Below are 20,128 nucleotides of genomic sequence, written 5' to 3'. Positions count from 1 at the left end.
GCCCAGGTGAGCAGATTTTGGGAGGAGATTCTTCCCTGTGAGGGTGGTGAGCCCTGGCAGAGGTTTTCCAGGAAGCTGTGGCTGCTCCTGGATCCCTGGAAGTGTCCAAGGCCAGCTTGGACAGGGCTTGGAGCAACCTGGGACAGTGGAAGGTGTCCAAGGTGGGACTGGATAATCTCTGGTGTCTCTGCCAACCCAAACCATTCTGGGATTCTGGGATGCCCTGGTCCTTGGTGATGTGTCCCATCTCTGTGCTCCTTCCCAACCCCAATTCCCTCTCCCAGCTTTCGGGGTGATCCTGAGGCTCCCCAGATCAGAGATTTCCCTCGTGTATCCTGCCTGAGGAATGAGCTCCAATTCCCAATTCCCCGTTTTTGTGCATGGGGAGGATTTGATCTCCACACCCTGCAGGGGGTCCAGATGTGGCCAGCTGTGGGTGGCAAAGCCCCGGCTGCCCTCAGAGGGAGATGGGAGCACATTTCAGAACCTGCAACGCTGGAATGCACCTCTGCCCAACCAGCACATGGATCTTGTCCATCTCCCAAACCTCACTGCGGCTGGAGCTGCTCCAGAACTTTCTACTTGTGCATCCCATGCAAATATCCCGGTCGCTCCTCGTGCTGTTGGGATTTTTGCCGCAGATTTCGGGGGATTGCAGCACTCTGAGACCCAAAAATCACCCAAAAGGAGCTTCCCATGGATCCTGTGGGCTTCAGCCCCTCCTGGAATGTCCCCCAGCCCTTTTGGCCGGCGGCGCTTGGAGCAGAAAGGTGTTAAAGAGCCCATGGCCACTACTAAGCAACAGTTACCAACAACCTCAGGCAAATAAAATCCGGGAGATGATGGAAACCGGGAACGGCGGCTGCTTCCCAGCGTCCCCGCTGGGTGAGTCAGGAGCGTGTGGCTGCTGCTCCCTGCTCCTTCCTCGATGACAGCATCCACACATCCAACCCTCGCGGGCTGCAGATCCCGGGATATTTACGATGCTTTCACACAACCAGCGTTTCCCTGGCTGCCGGGAGAGCAGGAGCTGGGATGTGCACGTTCCCGTGCTTTGGGCGGGGTTTTTAGGGTTGTTGTGGGATGTTCCCGATGCCCTGTGCTCTTTTCCTGGGAATTTTGGGCTGGTGGAAGGTCAGCAGGCCTAGACTCGGCACCAGCCAGGAGGGAAATCCAGGTGTGGAAGGAAGGGAATTATCCCAGTGGTGTTTGATGTAGATCCTCACGACGTGGATTGGTCAGGGGTAATTTTGGCAAGACCCTGGCACAGGTTTTCCAGAGAAAAAAATGGCTATGCCATCCCTGGAAGTGTCTGGAGCAGCCTGGGATAGTGGGAGGTGTCCCTGCCATGGCAGGGGTGGATGAGATGAGCTTTAAGATCCCTTCCCACCCAAACCATTCCGTGATTCCATTCCACAGAAATCCCCCCTCAGGGGCTGGCTGAGGGAGATGGAACAAGAGGAACAACCAGAATTCCATTGGCTCCATCCAAAGGAATCACTTTGTGCCCATCCTGCTGCCAATTCCCATTCCAGGGAATACTGAGCGAACATAAAACTGACATTTACCCAAAACCTCTGAAAAACCCGTGATTTTATCCAGTGTGCTGTTCCCAAGGCAGCTTTCCCAGGATGGCCCTGCTGCTGCTGGAAGGGCTGGAAAGGCATTTTCCACATGCAGGTGGATTTATTTCACTCTGAGCTGTCATTCCCATGCTCCATGTAAATAACTGTCCATGGACAAGTGTCCGTCTGTCCAACTCCATCCGCAGAGGCATTCCCTGGATCTCCTGGCATGGTGTGCTCCCAGAATCTCCCAGGATTTGGGCACAGCAAGGAAAAGTGTCAACGCCAGGACCACCCCATGGGCTGTGCTGCAGGCTCTGAATTCCCAGGGATCCTGGCTGTGGAAAAAGGATGGGATTTGGGTTGGTGGAGAGGAGCTGGCTGCTGCAGCGGTGTGGTTGTGACCTCCCAAGACTCCTGTTCCCTCTCCAAGGTGGAAATTTTGGGCAGCAGAGCACAGCTCCCTGCAGGAGAGGCACGGGAAAGGGCAGAAAGGCAGGAAATCACTCCAAGGAGGGAAGTGCAGCTGCTTTTCCCAACACACCTTGAAACTCATCCTGTGGGAATCACCCTGGGAATTGCTGTCACCACCTGGGAATTCCCATCATTTCTCATCCTGCCTCTCTTCACTGATGCTCCCTGAGCTTCCCAGCCTCTGCCATCCCAGAGCTGCTGAAGATCCCCTGGAATGTGTGGCTGCCACCTCCACAGCACATCCAGCCTTTCCTGGACACTTGTGGAAAGGATGGAGACCTTGATCCAGGTGCCTCTGGAGCTGCTGTCCCTTTGCCTGGATGCTCTGGCTGCGGTGACAGTCACCAGGACATTGCCAGGAGTGACTTCTCCCGGAGCTCCCACCTTTCCCCGGGAAGGATGGGGAGGAGGAGGAAGATTCCAGCACGGGGATTTGGTTAGGGAATGACTCCAGTGCTTTCAGATTTGCTGCTGTGGAAAATCGGGAGGTGGGGATGCAAAGCCCTTGGAAGCTTCTGGTTTTGTGGGAATTTTGGGTGGGAATTTCGGGTGGCATCGCTCCGGATGCTCTGCAGGGAATGGGAGGGCAGAGGTGGCAGCTGTCCCCGTGCTGCCACCTCTGTCCCCTCTGTGCCACATCCCTTGGGGTCACACGAGCAGCAATCCCTGGGAGCATCCAGCACATCCCAGGCACTTCCTTCCCTCCGAGATGAGGAATTTCCCCATCCCGGTTACATTCCCGCTGCTCCAGAGGCTCGGCACTCACAGATCCTGCAGAATTCCATCTCACAGGATGGAGCTCTGCTTCCCGGCGGGAATTTTCCCCTCTGCTTGACACCCTCGTGTGTCCCATCTGTGCATCCTAATCCTGGTTTTCCAGCCGTGGGATGATGATGAACCTTTCCCAAAGCATCCTGACTTTCCTCTTCGCTTCCAAGCTCAAGGGGAAAATGCACTTTGAAAGGGATGGAGTTTCATCCCATGCCTCGATTTAAAGGGAATGGAATGGAAGGAGAGGCTTTGGCTTGAGTTTATCTTGAATAAAGTGCAGGAGAAAGCTTGGGATCAGCGCGGCATCTCCTCTCCTTGCATCCCAGAGGATTCCTGGGGGGAACGTGGAGCAGGGAGGCTGCCGGGAGGCTCTCGGCCAGCAGCCGCGTTTTGGGGCGGAAAGCTGCAATCGCGGAGTACAACATCGCCACCTGCGTGCCGCGCGCGATCGTACAGCGGGAGAATCCCGGCTGGAGGAATCCCACCGGGATGTACGGCGTTGGGATGGATCCCGCCGGGATGGACACCGCCGGGAAGAACCCAGCCGGATGGAGCCCATCGGGATGCACCCCGCTGGAAAATGCCAAATGAGGGTGAATCCCACCAGGGTGAGCCCATGGGGCAGCTCGACATCAGGAGAGGGTCAGGGTGAAAACCCAAAGTTCAGAGTCACCCTTGGGTCATGTGGAGTCGCTGAAAGCTCACAGAGCTCCCAGATAAAATCCCAGAATTATTTGGGTTGGAAGAAACCTCAAAGCTCATCCCATCCCACCCCTGCCATGGCAGGGACACCTTCCACTATCCCAGGTTGCTCCAAGCCCTGACCAGCCTGGCCTTGGACACTGCCAGGGATCCAGGGGCATCACAGCTTCTCTGGGCACCCTGTGCCACTGCCTCACCCCCATCACATGGCAGAATTCCTTCCCAAAATCCCACCTCTGCCTGCCCTCTGGCAGTGGGAAGCCATTCCCTGTGTCCCATTGCAGGCCCTGCTAACAACTTGGGATATTTCAGATCTCAGACAACAAACTCAGGATTCCTCCCATGTTGGGTTTATCCTCCTTCCCCTCAGGGCTAAAAGCTTTTCCATGCCCATCCAGCAGGTGTAGGATATTCCTACCCTTGGGATAAACACCCCGTGCTCCCCCAGGTTCCAGGGATAATGTGCTCATGGATTAACCATCAGGCTTTGCTTTGGGAGAAGCCTTAGGGGAAATGACTCCACGAGACCTTTGTGCATTTAAATACGTCAGGATTTGAAATATTTGGAGTTCACTGGGAGCTGTTGGTGTGGAGATGGAATTGTTCTCCCCACGCCGTGTGTTGTTATGCAAAATTATTTTTAAAATCCTGAATTTCCCTCGCCGTAATTTGGAGGAAAAGCACTTCTCCAGAATTCCTCAGTGATTGTCCTTCCATCCTGAGCACCTCAGGGTGGGAATGAAGTCTGTGTAGAGCAAGGACCCAGACCAGGGCAGAAACCTCCTCCTCCTCTTTTTATGACAGTTTAACCCTCCAGCAGCTCCAAACCCTCTGAAAAGCTGCTTTTTATTCACACATTAGAGCAAAACTCAGCCTGAGCCACTGTGACTCCAATAAAACTTTAAAGAGGGTCTGGACTCGGTGGTGGGAAGGAGCCAGGGTGGAAATGGGAGTGAGGGAAAGCCTGACTGGTGGTGGAGAAATCTGGGAAAGCTGTGGTGACACTGGGGAATGGATGTGGTGTCCCAGAGCATCCTTGTTGCAGCACAGGTCCATCCAGAGTAGCTCTGGGATGATCCCTGCAGGACTGAGGGATCGCCAGGTCCAGGGCAGGAGGGAGGTGAAGATAATTTCCCTCCTCTTTGCTCTTGTTCCATTCAAAATGCAAAAAAGAACAGGAAAAGGATTCAATTCCAGCCAGGTTCAGGGTGGCTGGAGCAGGGATGGGCTCAGGGCAGCTCCAGCCTCTGCAGGTGACACCCAGGAGGTTTTTTTGGAGATGATGGAGCTGGAAAATCCAGGATGAACTCGGCAGATTGGAAATGGAAAAGGATAATCAGTCCTGTTGCAGAACCAAGCTGAGCCCATGGAATGAAGGTGACCCCCGTGGTGGCCAGAGGGTGCCAGGCTCCAGGACACCCTGCCTCACTCCTGGAAGGCTCCCAGCTTTCCTGCTCCGAGGACACTCTGAGATGTCCCTCAGGAATCCCAATGTCCCCATGGAAACCCCAGAGCAGCGACAGCTCTGCCGTGGGATCAGCTGAGCCCATGGGCAAGGTGGCTCCTGCTCCTGCCAGTGCCACCAGCCACCCTGGAGTCACCTCTGGCACAGATTCTGCACCCCAGCCCCGCTGGGGACACGGAGGGGAGCAGGGAGCAGATCTGGCTGAGTCCCATCCCGGCTGGGAGCTCCAGAGCATCCCTGCAGCCCCACGGCTCGGGAAAGGGTTGAGCAGCACACTGCACTGCCTGCACCGTGCCTGGCTTGGCACAATCCCCATCTTCCTGCACCTAAACAGCCGGGAAATCGAGCCTGGAGTTTCACATCTGCGAGGTCAGAGCCGTGCTGGAGCCCTGGGTGTGTGCTGGATTCCTGGGGGGATTCGGGCATGGGGACAGCGCTGGGCACTCCCCTGGCACAGCGCTGGCATCCCGGATGGCATCGGGACATCGGCAGGATCCCAGCTCCCTCCAGGAGCCTCAGGAATGCGGCAGAGCCCAGGATGAGCCCAGGGCCACCGCTCAGTGACCTCACCAGTGCCACCAGTCCCTCGGAGCCACATTGCCCTCCTGCCCACTCCCAGCTCCGCTCATTTCCCGGGCACGGGGCTGGAGGGGTTTTGGCTCAGCAGGAGCAGAGGCTGGGCGAGCTTTGGTTGGTTTGATTCCAGTTCCAAAGGAAGCTTGAAAGCAGCTGGGGCTGCATGTCCCAGTCCCAAACCCGCACATCCCAGCCGGGCAGCAAAATCCTCACGGCGGCGGCAGAGCTGCTCCAGCTGGGAGAGCCTGGGGCATCCGGGAGCAGATCCCAATCCCGGGGCATCCAGGAGAAGATCCTAATCCCGTGGTATCCAGGAGCAGATCCCAATCCTGTGGCATCCAGCACAGGATTCTGGATGTTATCCAGACACAATAATCCAGACACAATTCTGTGTTATCCAGGAGAAGATCCCAATCCCAGCACATCCAGCAGCAGATCCCAATCCTGTGGTATCCAGGAGCACATCCCAATCCCAGCCCTGTGCCGAGGCCACGGGGAATTCGGGATTAGCTCCACCCCTGGGGTTCTCCTTTTGCCTTCAGCAGCTCCCGAGGGAACATCACTCACCTGGGATGGGAAACTGTTCTGGGATTGTTCTGGAATGCTGCCTTGGGTCACCGGGAGCTGCTCCAAGGAGCTGGGGATCCATCTTTCACCAACCCAGAGGTTTTTTCCAGGCAGATGTGCCCGTTTGCAGGGGAAAGTGAGGATGGGAAGCCATCAGCCTGTTCACATCTGGCCCCTGGAATCATCTTGCATGCAGGAGCTGCAGATGTGGAGCAGGGAGCCGATTTGATCTGGGCCGATTTGAGAGAGGGAGACAGAAATTCATGGAATGGGAGACAATGCCCAGCAGGACCAGGGAGCTTCCATGGGCAAAGCCCATCCCACAGCCCCTCTGCTCCCCGGAATAACCCTGCTGGGATCCTCCTTTGCCATCCCAAAGCTGCTGAAACCCCAGGATGGGCATCCCACAAAGGTTCCTGGAAGACAAATCCTCAAGAACACCTTCCTGGATAACCACGGACACCACAAACTGCAGCACGAACCCGGGGCTGTGCCCCAAATCCATTTATCCAGAGCTCCCCCAATCCCGGGGCATTCCCGGGAGCCTCGTGCCTCAGTTTCCCCGTCCGTAAAGCGGCAATGCAGGGTCTGGCACATCCCTGGCTCCGTGCCTCAGTTTCCCCATCCATAAAGCGGCGATGCTGGGCTCACACCCAGCCAGGCTGGCACATTCCCTGCCCTGCTGCTCCATCCAGGACTGACCTACTTCCCTCCGGCAGAACTTTCTGCTCCACTTATTTGACCCAGCACCTTTTTGTTTGCCCAAAGCCGGGAATGCTTCCCCTCGGCCAAGCCGGGCGCACGCAGGGAATGTTTGCCGGAGAGACAAACCGCTGCTCTGTGCATCCCTGGAGGCATCCAGACCCCTTTTCCCGCTGCGAAATCCACCCTGGAAAGCTGCCACGTTTGGCTTTGCCCCCTTTTCCCCCATCCCTCTCGTCGTGCCGGGGACAGGGAGGAGAAAGGTGACATTGTTCCGTCCTGGACGGAGCAGCATCCCAGCTCCCGGGCTCTGTGGCCGCCTCAGTCATGGATGTTTGCATATGTTAAAAATATTTAGTCCGGCGCTAAAAAAAATATTATCGCCGAGCTCTGGGGCCAGCGGAGCATAATGGCACCTATGTGTCCGCGGGGCAGCATTCCGCAGGCACACAGGGCTGCTCTTTGCCTCCGGAGCCATCCCCGGCTCGGCAGGGATGCTGGGAGGGATCCCGAGGCTGCTGCCTGCCGGGAATGCTGTTCTCCCCCTCGGAAAGGGGTTTGGGGCAATGGGAGCTGTGTTGGGATGTGGGGCAGAGGGATTGAGATTTCCTGTGCAGGGATGAAGCGTCAGATGAAGGTGTTGGCTCTGGGAAAATGTGATTAAAAGGGATCCTGAGGCTGCTGCCTGCCGGGAATGCTGTTCTCCCACTTGGAAAAGGGTTTGGGGCGAGGGAAGCTTTGTTGGGATATGGGGCAGAGGGATGGCATTCCCTGTGCGGGGATGAAGCGTCAGATAAAGGTGTTGGCTCTGGGAAAAGTGATAAAAACTGGGATAACTCCTGTATTCCCGGCTGGTGGGAGGGGCAGAGTTCAGGGATGAGCAGGGAATGGCGCTGCTCCCCAAATCCACGGCTGAGACCTCCCCAGCTCATCCCACCTCTTCCCAGCCTCATCCAGGCTTTCCCCACCGCCTGGAGCTTCCCAGAATTTCTGGGAATGGGGAGAAGCTTCCAGCTGAGCTTCACAGAAAGAATTCCAAGGCAGCTGAGAGTGTGGGAGGGAAAACATTTCCCCGTGGTAATCTCCCCGCGAGGAGCAGCAGTTCGGAGTTCGGAGTTTGTTCTGGCCGCGGCGGGAAGACACCAGGGAGAGAAGCCACGGGATTCTTGTGCAGGAGCGTTCAGGAATCATTTCCTCGGCTTTTTTTCCCCTTTATATATTTATTTTTCAAGCGGGAAAGGGAGCGGGAGGAGGGCGTGGAGGTGAAATAATCCCGGCTGGAGAGCGTGAAGGGATCGTTATGCCCCGTCCTTTGGCTTTTTTTTTTTTTTTTGCTTTTTTTTTTTTTGGTGGGGTTTTTTTTTTTTTTTTTTTCCCCTTTTTCCGATGGTTTCGGGAGCAGCCCGTGGACACTGCGGCCATTCATGGCTCGGCTGGGGGTGTGAGGGGAGCGCGGAGCTCGGGAATAATTCCCTCACAATATGGAGCAGGGCAAAATAGGCCGGTTGTGTGAGGGGGATGTATGGAAGTGTGAGCATCAATGCAGCCATTTATGAGCGCAGCTTTTCCCCGTGAATAAACTCCACAGCTCCGAGGAAAATGTAAATGCTCGGGGAGCCCTCCGAGACGGAGTTACAGGAAAAAATAAGGACAGCTTTCAGCGCTGGGCAAACAGCCTCCTGCAGCCCCCCGACTGCTGAGCCAGGGGTTGTTTCCCCCCTTCCTGCAGCTCCTCCGTGGTTCTCCCTGTCCCCGGCTGAAGGGAACGGTGTCCCCGTGTCCCACGGAATGGTCCCCGCCCGCTCTGGAGCTCGGGAACTCCTCAGGCTCCCCTGGAGCAGCGTGAAAGGTTCCATTCATCCCTTCCCTCTGGAGTCACCACGCCCTGGGCCTCTGCTCCGCTCTGCTTTCCTCAGCAGCGTTCCCGGGTGGAGGGATGGCGAGGGATGGGAAGGACTGGGAAGGACTGGGAAGGACTGGGAAGGGCTGGGCAGGGATGCTCCAACACAGTTTTATAATCTCCCGTGCTTTGGTCTCTGATTTCCACCCTGGAGCCACCTGGATTGGGGTTTGAGGAAGAACAGGGAAATGGGGGAAATGAGTGATGCTGCCTGCAGAATTCCCATCTGTGACCGGATGGAGCAAGCTGGGATAGCTGGAGGTGTCCCTGCAAGCTGGGATAGCTGGAGGTGTCCCTGCGAGCTGGGATAGCAGGAGGTGTCCCTGCAAGCTGGGATAGCTGGAGGTGTCCCTGCCCGTGGAATGGGATCGGCTTTAGGGTTCATTCCAGCCCAATCCACCCAGGAATTCTGTAAATCAACCCCTGGCTGGTCTCTGGGATTGCATCCTCAGCCAGTTCCTGGGAACCATCCCGTTCCAGCGGTGGGAACATCCTGGTGGAGCAGGGAAACCAGGAAGCCAAACGCTGAGCTGGGTCCTTGCAGGAGATCCTGCAAATCCCCTGTCCTGCAGCTCCCAGGGTGCTGGGAGCCTCTGGATCAAAGGGATGGAATCAGGAGGGAAATGTTCCACGGGAACCAGCACTGCAGGATATTAATGACTCATCATTCATATATAATTATAATTAATTAAAAATAACACATCCAGCGGTACTTGGAAAATATTTTTAAGGATAAGCTTAAAATTCCCATTTCAGTTAGATGAGCATGGAGGGAATTCCTGGGAATATTTACCAAATGGATGCTAAAAACCAGCCCAGGGTGTCCTTTTCCCTGGAATGTGTGTGATGGATGCATGGATTTGCTGTTCAGGGATGGTCTGGGGTGTTTCCTTCAGGGAAAAATCAGGGAAAGAGCCTCAGGTGTTGAATTTGGAAAGAAGCAGCTAAACCAGTGTGGCACTGGGAGGGAACTGGGAGAACTGGGATGCCTCCAGCAGCATCCTGGAGTGTTCCCACATGGAGAGCTCCGGGTGGCTGGGATGGGCTGGAGGCAAAATGGGGGAAAAACAGTATTTTGGTTCTGGTTTTCATCTAAAATTGGCCTTGGCTGGAATTGCAGAGGCCTTGGGAGGCCTTGGGATCCAAAAGAGTGGCTCTTGTTTTATAGATTTGTTTTTAATATAGATTTTATATATTGTTCTAATATCTTTTATATGAATAGATTCCATGTATTGTTCGTACCATATATATAAACCCCATATATATATATTATATTTTAATATATTTACACACACGTCATATATTATATTCACCATATTTTTCTGTGTATCCACACATCATCTATTTACACTGATCTCGTATTTTTAACGCATTTATTTTTGCACACATAGATCTCACATGTTTAATGTGTTTATTTACACACACCCCATATTTCTAGAGGGGATTGGAGAGCAAAATCAGGGATGAGAAGTTTTCCATGTCCCAAATCTTATCCCAGAGATGCCAGGAAATATTTGCTCCCTTTAGGAGCTGCAAAACCACCAAAAAATAGGGGAAAAAAGTTGTTCAACTCCCAATAATTAAAAGTGAGCACTTCAAACCCAGTCAGGAGTTGGTTCATCCCAGTTCTCACCATCAAAAATATCCTTTTCCAAGCATTTCCAAGGATTCCTGCAGCTGCTGTAAATAAGGATTTGCTCTTCCAGGGGCTTGGATGAACTCCAGGCCAGGGGTTTGATTGCAATTCCACTCGATTGCTGGGATTAAAGGAGGTCTTTCTGCACTCCAGGAGCAGCAGGAATTCTCTGGAGATCTCTGGGAATTCTCTGGGGAGCTCTGGGAAGATGGCACTGGGTGCACTGGGGTCAAATATTCCGTTATTTTCGAATTATTTCATCCTTTTCCTCTGAACCACAAACCCAGATGAGGGTTGAACTTCCCAAATCCTCCCATCCAGAGAGGGAGAATTTGCCAAACTTTTCCCCAGGTGGGATCTGCTCCCAGATCAGCTTGCAGAGGTGGCTCTGGAGGGACTCTGGAGTGCAGGATTTGCTATCAGAACCCAACCTGGCAGCTCTCCCCGCTCTGGCAGCACTTTGGAACCGTCGCTGCTTTCCCAGAGGGGCCTGGAAAGGCAATCCATTATCTGATAGTTGGGAGCAGCTTTTTTAATTAAGGCTCTGGCCCAGGGCTGATTGAAGAGCTGGGGGGAGTTGTCCCGAGGGATTTGGTCTGTGCTGGCCTCTGGCACCTCGGGCAGCTCCAGGGCTCAGCTTTCCCCCTGTGCCACATTCGGGATGAAGCCTTTTTTCCCCCCTTTCTGTCATTTTCCTCCCTTTCTATCCCCTATTTTTCCCCCCCTTTCTGTTATTTTCCCTCCATTTCTATCCCCTCTTTTTCCCACTCCCTTTTCCCCACTTTCTGTACCATTTTCCCCCCTTTCTACCCCTTCCTCCCTCTTTTCTATCACCTTTATTTCCCTCTCCATTCTTTCCCATTTCTATCCCCATTTCCCCCCTTTCCATCCTCTTTTTCCCCCTTTCTATTCCTATTTCCTCTTCCTTTCCTTGTTCCTTTCCTCTTCTGTCTTTCCCTTTTCCTCTCTCTATCCATTTTATTCCCTGTCACTTTCTTTTCCCCCTCTATCCCTTTTTTCTCCTTTCTATCCCATTTTCCCCCTTTATATCCCTTTTATCTTCCCTCTCTCTATCCTTTCCCCTCTTTCTATCCTTATTTCCCTTTCTATCCCATTTCCCCCTTTTCTATCCCTCTTTTTTTCTATTCCCCTTCATACCCCTTTTCCCCTCTCTTTCTTCCCTCCCTGTCCTTTCTCTCCCCCTTTCTATCTCATTTTCCCCCTTTATACTCCTCTTTATTCCTTTTCCCCTTGTACCCTTTTTTCCTCTTTTTCCTCCCTCCCAATCCCTTTTTTCACCCCTTTCCGTCCTTTTCCCCCTTTCCCTTTCCCCCTTCTAACCTTTTTCCCCTTTTCCTCCCTGCCCCTTTTTTCACCCTTTTCTATCCTTTTCCCCTTTCTCCCTTCTCTATCCTTTTCTCTTTCTCTTTTCCCTCCCTTTCCCTTTTTCTCCTGTCTCTCCCTTTCCCTTTTCCTCTCTCCCTACCCCTTTTCCCCCTTTCCCTTTTTCCCTTTTCTATGCGTTTTTCCCTTTCCCTTTTCCTCTCTCCCTATGCATTTTCCTCCCCCACTTCCTACCCTTTCCCTCTTTCCCTTTTTCCCTTTTCTGCAAGTTTTTCCCCCTTTCCCTTTTTCTTCTCTCCCTACCCCTTTCTCCCCACTTCATACCCTTTCCCTTTTCCCCTTTCTCTTTTCCTCTTTTCCTACCCCTTTTCCCCCCTCTCTCCACCCTTTCCCCCTTGCCCTTTTCCCCTTTCCTACCCGGTTTTTTTCCCCTTTCCCCTTTCCTCTCTTCCTTTCCCTTTCACCCTTTCCCTTTCCCCTTTCCCTTTCCTTCTCTCCCTACCCCCTTCCCCCTCTCTCCCTTTTTCCCTTTCCCCCTTTCCCTTTTCCCTCTTCCCCTTTCCCACCCGTTTTTTCCCCTTTCCCTTTCCCTCTCTCCCTACCCCTTTCCCCCTTTCCCTTTTCCCTTTCCCCCCGTTTTTCCCTCTTTCCCTTTCCCTTTCCCCTTTCCCTCTCTCCCTACCCTTTCCCCCTTTCCTTTCCCTTTCCCCCTTTCCCTTTTCCCCTTTCCCACCCGTTTTTTCCCCTTTCCCCTTTCTCCCTTTCCCCCTTCCTTTTCCCCTTTCCTTTCCCCTTCCCCTTCCCGTTTCCCTTTTCCCCTTCCCCACCCGTTTTTCCCCCTTTCCTTTCCCCCTCCCTCTCCCTCTCCTCTCCCCTCCCGGTGCCGGCGGCTCGCAGCATTCCCGGTTCTCCTGCGCTCCTGAGCTTCTCCCGTATCCCAGCTGGATGGTGCGCGCTACTGGCTGGTGCCGCTCGAGGGGCGTGAGCAGCTCCGTGCCTGTGGTCAGTGATGAAGACTTTCTGCTCTTTTTATCCCCACAGCACGGAGCCGCCGCGCAGGGCCAGCCGGCAGCTCCCGAATTCCCGACTTTTGCCTTTCCCAGCCGCTCTCCAGGAGAATGCAGCCTTCCCCTCCGCCCGCCGTATGATGAGGTGAGTAAATCGCCTTTTCCAGCGCCGCTTTGCTGCCTGATGTCATAAAAACGGGATTTTTTTTTTTTTTTTCCTTCGGGGGAAGGAGAATGTGCTGTTTGTGGCTGCTGGGGGTTCGCTCCAGCCTTTTCCCAGGGTTTGTTCCCCTCGGCATTCCCGCCTGGAGGCTCCCGAATTTCGCTCGGCAGACACAACTTTTCTCCCCCCTTTTCCCCCCTCTCTGGCTCATTCAATGACTCAACGAGGTTTGTCAGAGTTAAAAAATGATGCTCTTTGCTCGAACTATTCGGGATATTTGTGTCATCCCAGAACTTTCAGAGGAAAATCATTGCCGTTCCCATTCCTCCCTCCCGAGGCCGAAGCCACCCCCGGCTCCCCCCCGGCTGCTCTCTGCCGCTGTCACCTCCCGCGACGGTGCCACCTCTGCCGGGAAAGTGTCGCCTGCGCCCCGGCGGAGCCACCCGCGGGGACAGAAAGAGTTAATCCAACCCCCCCCTTCCCCCCTCCCTGCAGTTCAGCTGCAAAAAATATGAAGTGAGGATGGATCCGCTCATCTGCTGAGCAGAGGAGTTGCTTTGATGTCGGTCCTGCTCTCGCTCCTTCCTTCCCTCCTTCCCTCCTTCCCCCCTTAACCCTTTTCCCGGTGTCTGCCTGGAACTGCGGCCCGGGAATTCCGTGTGCGTGGCAGGGGTGCGGAGGGACACTCGGGGACACGCTGGGGACTGGAATGTCCCCTTTTTTTGTCCCCCACCGCCACCCCATTCCCGGGATGCTCATCCCCGCGGGGCTGGGGGGACACTGGGGACAGGGGACGGGGTGGCGAGCGTGCTGTCACCCGGGGTGGCCCCGGAGGGCTGAGCCTGGTGGTGTTGGGTGCTGTTGGGATGGGATTTTTCCTTTTGGGGGATTTAATGGGGTTTTAACCCCGTTTTTTGCGCCGCTGGAGAAAAGCGCCGCTGCCGCTTTAAGGCAGAAGTGTCCCTTTAAGTGACTTTCCATTCGCCGCTTTGGAGAGCCGAGAATTCGGTTTCCCAGATTTCCTCTGAATTCGTGTGCAGGAGGCAGAGGGAGTTAAAAATTACTCGGGAAACCTTTGGCAGCTCCAAGACAGGGGGAGAAAAAGAGGCAAAATGAGATTTAGGGGGAAATGAGGTATAAAGTCCAAACTGAGATTTGGCGGGGGGGAAAGAAGATTTAGGGAAGTTTAAAAAAAGGAGAATTAGGGAAGAAAAAAGCCATCTGCTACTGTTTCCCTTTGGCTTCCTGATGTTGTTCCCAAATCCCTGACTGGGGAGGAATGGGCTGGTGGGGAATTCAGGGAGCTGGGAGGATGCAGCCCCCGGGCAGCCAGGGGTTAACAGCCCTCACCAGCTGGGGAGCAATCATAAATTGCAGTCCTTCCCCACCAAATTAATTCCCACTTTCTTTTCCTGAGGTTTCTATCCTGGGAAGAGTAAAAAAAAAAAAAAAGAAATAAAAAATAAAAAATAAAAAAAGAGGAAAAAGAAAAGGAAGGGGGAAAAAAACCCTAAATAAATAAAGGGCCTGGAAGGGGCTGGGCAGGCTCTGGTTCCTCAATTAGCTGGGAATTGCCTTCTCCCGACCAACGGAAGGCAGCAGTGTGTTTGAGCCTCTGGATTTGTGGAGCTTTCTCCAAGTGCCAAGTCTGGTTGTGCGGGACTTCGGAGGGGTAGGTGGAGGAATCCGAGCGGCTCGGCTCCCTTAACCCCTTCGGAGCCGAGCGGGTTTGGTAATGCTGCTCCGGCAGCGCGGTGGCTCCGGGAGGAGGGAGGATTTTGGCACCGGAGCGCTCCGGAGAGGCGATTGCTGCGGCTGGGATGTGACAGGCTGGGAATTCACCTCCTGGGGTGTGACGGGCTGGGAATTCACCTGCGCTGATGCAGGAATGCCGTGGGGAGTGCTGGAGCTCGGGGTGAGCTGAGCTGGTTTGTCACAGGGTTTGTCACAGTGGCTAGCTGGGGACACCTGGGCCTGCGGGCACAGAGGGGTTTGGGGATGTGCAGGAGGTGTCCATGATCCTTGTTCCTGCGAGGAGAAGCTGAGGGTTGTGTCACATCCATGTGGGAGCATCCCGACTGTGGGTAAACATGGAATAACCGCGGCAGGAACTGCTTTGTGCTCCCAGTTTGAATTCCCACTCAGGAACCTCCCTGTCCCTCCTGAGATGAGCGGGAAGGGGAAGCTGGATGAGTCCCAGAGGGAATGGCCGAGGGTGTTCCTTGTCACTCAACAGCCACCTGGCTGGATGTGGCTTCCCGGGAAGTCTGAGCCTGTTTGTTATCCCAAACACGGCAGGATTTGGTGCCTGTGGGGAGGAACAGCCTGGCTGTGCATCCCGGGGGATCCCGCGGGGTTGTTTGGGGTTTCCCTACAAATCCCAGCTGCTGGAATTCCTGCAATCACTGCCGAGGGCTGCGTGTGGCCAAATCAGATGATCCACAGGTCCTTGAGCAGAACTCCCTGTGACACCAGGAATTCCTGTCACCCTTCTGCATCCCGGAGGAGCTGGAAGAAGCAACATCCAAGGCCAGGTGTGGTGATCCAGAGCCAGAATTCTGGGAAATTTGGATCTCATGGACAGCAGGATGGCTGGGAGAGAAGGTTTGGATGATGGGAGGATTTCCTGGTGGGAGTTTCTGACAATAGCAGCTGCCAGGGATGGGTTTCCCTTTGGAGCATCTCCTGAAGGCACCAGGATCCAGTGCCTTGGACTTTGGAATGAAGAATCCATGGACAAAACCCAGAAGAGGATGGGTCATTCACATCCAGGAAAGCCATCCAGGGTTACCCCAACTCCAGCTGCAAGGGGAATATCCAGCTCTCCAGCCCAGGCAGTGCTGAGCAGCACCAGCATTCCCACGGGCAGGATCCATGCCCCACACCATTCCCTGTGGGATGCTCTCAGAGACACCAGGACAGACCAAAAGTGGGACTCTTCCTCACGTTCCCATGGCCACAGGGTCTGGAATCATCCCTCTCCACGACAGTGGGATGTGGGATGAATTTTGCTCTGCAAGGATGCTCATCCCCCTTTTTTCAGGATCCTGCTCCATCGGGATGAAATCCAGCAGGGCCTGGCCCTGTCGCCTGTGTTTGCTTTTGGGTTTGAATCTGTTTTCTTTGGGTCTGGACGCTGTTTCCTGGTCGGCTGTCGCTGAGCCGGCGGGAAGCGGGATGGGGAATGTGGCACGGGATCTGCCGGAGCTGGCAGAGCCACGGGCAGGTGTTTGCTCTGCGTTTTGGCTCATCCAGCTGCCCCCTTGCCAGCCCTCCCTGCCTTCCCACCTGGCATTCCAGCCTGGCATCAGCCTGGCACCGACTCCTTCCCTTCTCCTGGTCTTGTCCAGCGCTGTTGTCCCACATGTGGGCAGGAAGGAGCTGGGCAGGGATGTGTCTCCAGCCAAAACGCAGCTCCTCTGTGGAGATCTTCTCCAGAGGCACCTGGAAAATGCAGCTGCTGGCAACCATCAGGGTCCTCTTCAAAGCCCAGCCTGTTTTTGGTTGGATCTGCTGATTTTGGTTGTCCCTCCCTCTCCCATGCAGCTGCAGAGACAAACAGGATGGCAGGAATTACTTAAGGAATTATTTTAGGAATTATTTAAATCCCCTTCCAGTCAAGCTGTGATGCTTAATGATCATCTTCCCATCGCTGGGATCCAACCAGGCTGGAGCAACACCCAGGGCTGCCCTGAGGCTTCCAAAAACGGGGAGGGACGTTCCTCCTGGAATTTCAGGGAATCATGGAATCACAGAATGGGACACATTCCACTGCACCAGGATGCTCCAAGCCCCATCCAGCTTGGGCAGGGTTTGTTTTTAGCTGGATCATTGCAGTCAGGACTCCCTGGATGAAGGATGAGCCTCAGGCTCGGAGCTGGAGACACTGAGGAGCCCTGGAAGGGCTGGAAGCTCCCAGCTCAGATGGAGAGCTAAAGCAGCTTCCCGGCTCTGCCCTCCACAGCTGGATCTGCACATCCAGGAGCTCCTGGGAATGTCTCCTGCCAGCCTGGAGGTGTGTGGGGAGTGCTGATGGATTTGTTTGGCATCTCCTGGCAGTTCCAGGATCAGCCTGGATCGGTTAGATGCGGAAAGCTGGCTGGAAACAGAGTCACTGGGATGGAGTCCTCATCCCAGCCACCTGGAGCATGGGATGGACAGGATCCCCCTGCCCTCCCAGCGCTTACCAGCAGCCAGAACCCAAATTTCCCCAATTTCCAGCAGAGCACAGCACTCTGGAGAGCTGGGGAAGGCTCTGAGGCAGGGAATGGCCAGGATCCAGCACGGATGGATGGAGGGATGCAGGGAGCTGGCCTGGCCCGGCGCCCATCGCCCGCCTGTGTTTGCCTTTCGCTCCCAAACGGCCAGAAAGGCCCTTTCTGAGCACGACAACAAAGCCTGGAGCCACACTCCGGAGCTGGCTTGGGGACACTGGAATTCCTTCCCAAAATAGCCCTCGGAGCCGTGCCAGCAGGGAAAATGGATTGCAGAGGGCAGGACTCCCACGTGGGGCTCACAGAGCCTCTCCTGCCCACCCCACACCCTCCAGAGAGGAGCCCAGTGGGGCATGGAGCTGTTTTCCCCCTCTTTTTCCATGGCTGTGGCAAACTGGGAGCTGGCAAGGCTGGAGCTGCCCGTGGAGGGTGTTTGGGAAGGTGTGGAAGTGTCCACCGGAGCCTGAAGTTTGGGAGGCAGGGATGGATCAGCTGGGAAGGTCTAACCAGAGCTAGGGGAAAAGCGGGAGGGGAAACTGAGGCAGCACTGGTTCAGATCCAGGTGATCTCCCATCCTCTTTCCGTCTTTCCTGGGATTCTGGTGGCTCCCTGGCCCTTCAGCCCAACCTTGCTCAAGTGTCCTCAGACTGGTGGCCGAGCCAGCTGTGCTTTTGGGGATTTTCCCCTCTAAACCAGGGAATTTTGGTTCCCTGAGTGTTTTCCTGAGCTTTGCTGGAGTTTATTCCTCCCTCACCCATTAGTGATGGATCAAATGGTAACACCCAGAGCGGGATTTGCACCGAGATCCCAATTCCCACAGCGATTATCAGGGATAAACACAAATCCCTGCCGAGCCCTGGCTTGGAGCATCCTCAGCTCTTCCTGACCTCCCTCAGGGCCAGGGATTTCGGCAGGAATTGAATCCATGGAGCTCTGAGGGAAGGGCTGGAAGGAGCTGGAGTGACTGCAGGCATGGAGCATCCCTGAACCTGGCTGTGCATCCCTGTGGGCTGGGAATGGGATGGATGGATGGATGATGGATGGATGATGGATGGATGGATGATGGATGGATGATGGATGGATGATGGATGGATGGATGATGGATGGATGGAAGGATGGATGATGGATGGAGAGATGGGATGGATGGATGGATGATGGATGGATGGAAGGATGGATGATGGATGGATGATGGATGGATGGATGGATGGATGGATGGATGGATGGATGATGGATGGATGAAGGGATGGAAGGGATGGATGGAGTGGATGGAAGAGATGGAAGAGATGGATGGGGCAGGCAAATCCCACATGCTGGCATTGCTCCCATCCCTGCTTATCCTCCTGGGAAGGAGGATGAGTTTCCCTCTCCACGTTTCCCTTCCATGCCGACCATCCCTGCTGTTTCCCATCTCCTCCATCCCGAGGAAGGCTGGGAGCATGGAGCTGCTCCTGGGCATTCCGAGGGACACAAAGAGCTGCTGTTTCCCTCTGGCTGCTCCCAACACCACTCCAAGGGTTTTCCTTGGCCGGAGCTCAGAGGGAGATAGTGACAGGGAGAATTCCCACATCTCCCCAGAGAATTCCCAACACGGTGGTGTTACTGCAGAGCCCATCCTGGGTGTTGGGAATGGGAAATTTGATCTGTGCCAGGTCTCTGCCTCATCCATCCCATTGCCATCCTCTTAGGAATTACAAAAAAAAAAAAAAATTGATTCATTGGTGGAGCATTGAAATGGAAAACCTGGGTTCCATCTCTGCTGGTGTTAATCCATTCATTCCTCCAGGATTTGGGAGGAATAAACCCTTTTTCCATAATATTCTCCCCCCAACTCTAGCAGAGCAGCAGGCAGTGCTTCCCAGCTGCATTCCCAGCAATGCCAGGAGTTTATTCCACGTGTAAAGTCCTTCTGAATAAATGCAAGTGACTTCTTCTCCCTCTGGGAAGGGGAAGCATTTCCTGGACATTTATTGTGCCACAGTGGAGGGATTGGGAGTAAGGAATTGTGAGCAGGGAATTACAAGCAGGGAATTGTGAGTGATCCAGGTGGAAGCACAGAATTGCAATCAAGGAATTGTGAGTAAGGAATGGAGAGCAAGGTGGGTGTTTCCAGAGAATCCTGGAGGGATCCCTTCCTCCAGCTTGCTGCTTTTCCCCCTCCAGCAGTTTTTCTGGAAGCAGCACGAGCAGTGCTGGGGATGCCTGCAGGTGCTCTGCCTCCTGGGATTATCCATGGAAAATACCCAAGGGCAAAGTGCCAGGATGGCACCTGAGCCAGAGCAGGGAGCCCAGGGCTGATCATTCCCAGGGAGCTGGGACAGATCCTGCCAGGAGCTTAAATCCAGTTTTAGTGCAAAAACTCAGAGCCTTCAGCTGGTGGATGAGTGCCATGCCTGGCTGATGGCAGGGAAGAGCAGGAATATTAATTCATCCCATCCTTTCCATCCCAAAGCACTTCCCCGGGCTGAGCCATCCCTGCTGGTTGCTGCAATCCCTTCCCTTCCCAGGATGATTCCCGGGCTGTGACAGCAGTGAGAAGCAGGAAGGCAAGAGCAGATTCCTCTGGAAAATCTCCCTTTCCAGCAGACAGGAATCCTTGCTGGGAGATGCAGCCAGAGCTCCCCGGATGGGCTGGGAATGTGGGCCAGGGGAAGTTGCACAACTCAGAGTTCACCCCGAGGTCCCTGGGATGGTCACAGAGCTCACAGGGTGCTGATCCAGACTGCATCCCGAAGGATTTCACAGTGGAACATCGTCCCCCGGCTGGCAGGGTGTCACTGCCAGCAGCACTGGGAATCTTGGAGCATCCAAAGGCACCAGGAGCTTCCCTGAGACAGTGGCACCAGCTGTATGAGGGCTTGACTTGCAGGGAATGTCTGCATGCAGCTCTGCATCCCAGTGGGACAGCTTGGGATGAACCCTGGAGGTGGGAATGGCTGGATACACATCCCAGTGAGTGCTGGTGTGGGAATGCACATCCTGAGGGGAGCTGGATGTTGGGAATGCACATCCTGAGGGGAGCTGGATGTTGGGAATGCACATCCC

General features: G+C 54.6%; 1 protein-coding gene across 3 annotated transcripts in view; it reads left to right on the top strand.

The window, feature by feature from the left end:
• The window catches only part of ZNF469 (zinc finger protein 469), a 164,391-nt gene that overhangs the window by 112,327 nt on the left and 31,936 nt on the right, over positions 1-20,128 (top strand). For all 3 annotated transcript variants that reach the window (XM_085071381.1, XM_085071382.1, XM_085071383.1), the window contains one exon: positions 12,744-12,854. The gene's annotated coding sequence lies outside the window, so the exon portion shown is untranslated. The remainder of the gene's footprint in view (positions 1-12,743; positions 12,855-20,128) is intronic.

This window comes from Lichenostomus cassidix, chromosome 11 (genome assembly GCF_008360975.1).
Source record: "Lichenostomus cassidix isolate B80296 chromosome 11, HeHo_3.0, whole genome shotgun sequence".
In the NCBI taxonomy this organism is placed as follows: domain Eukaryota; kingdom Metazoa; phylum Chordata; class Aves; order Passeriformes; family Meliphagidae; genus Lichenostomus; species Lichenostomus cassidix.
The sequence above is the reverse complement of the archived record's forward strand: the minus strand, read 5'-3'. Positions and strand labels throughout refer to the sequence as shown.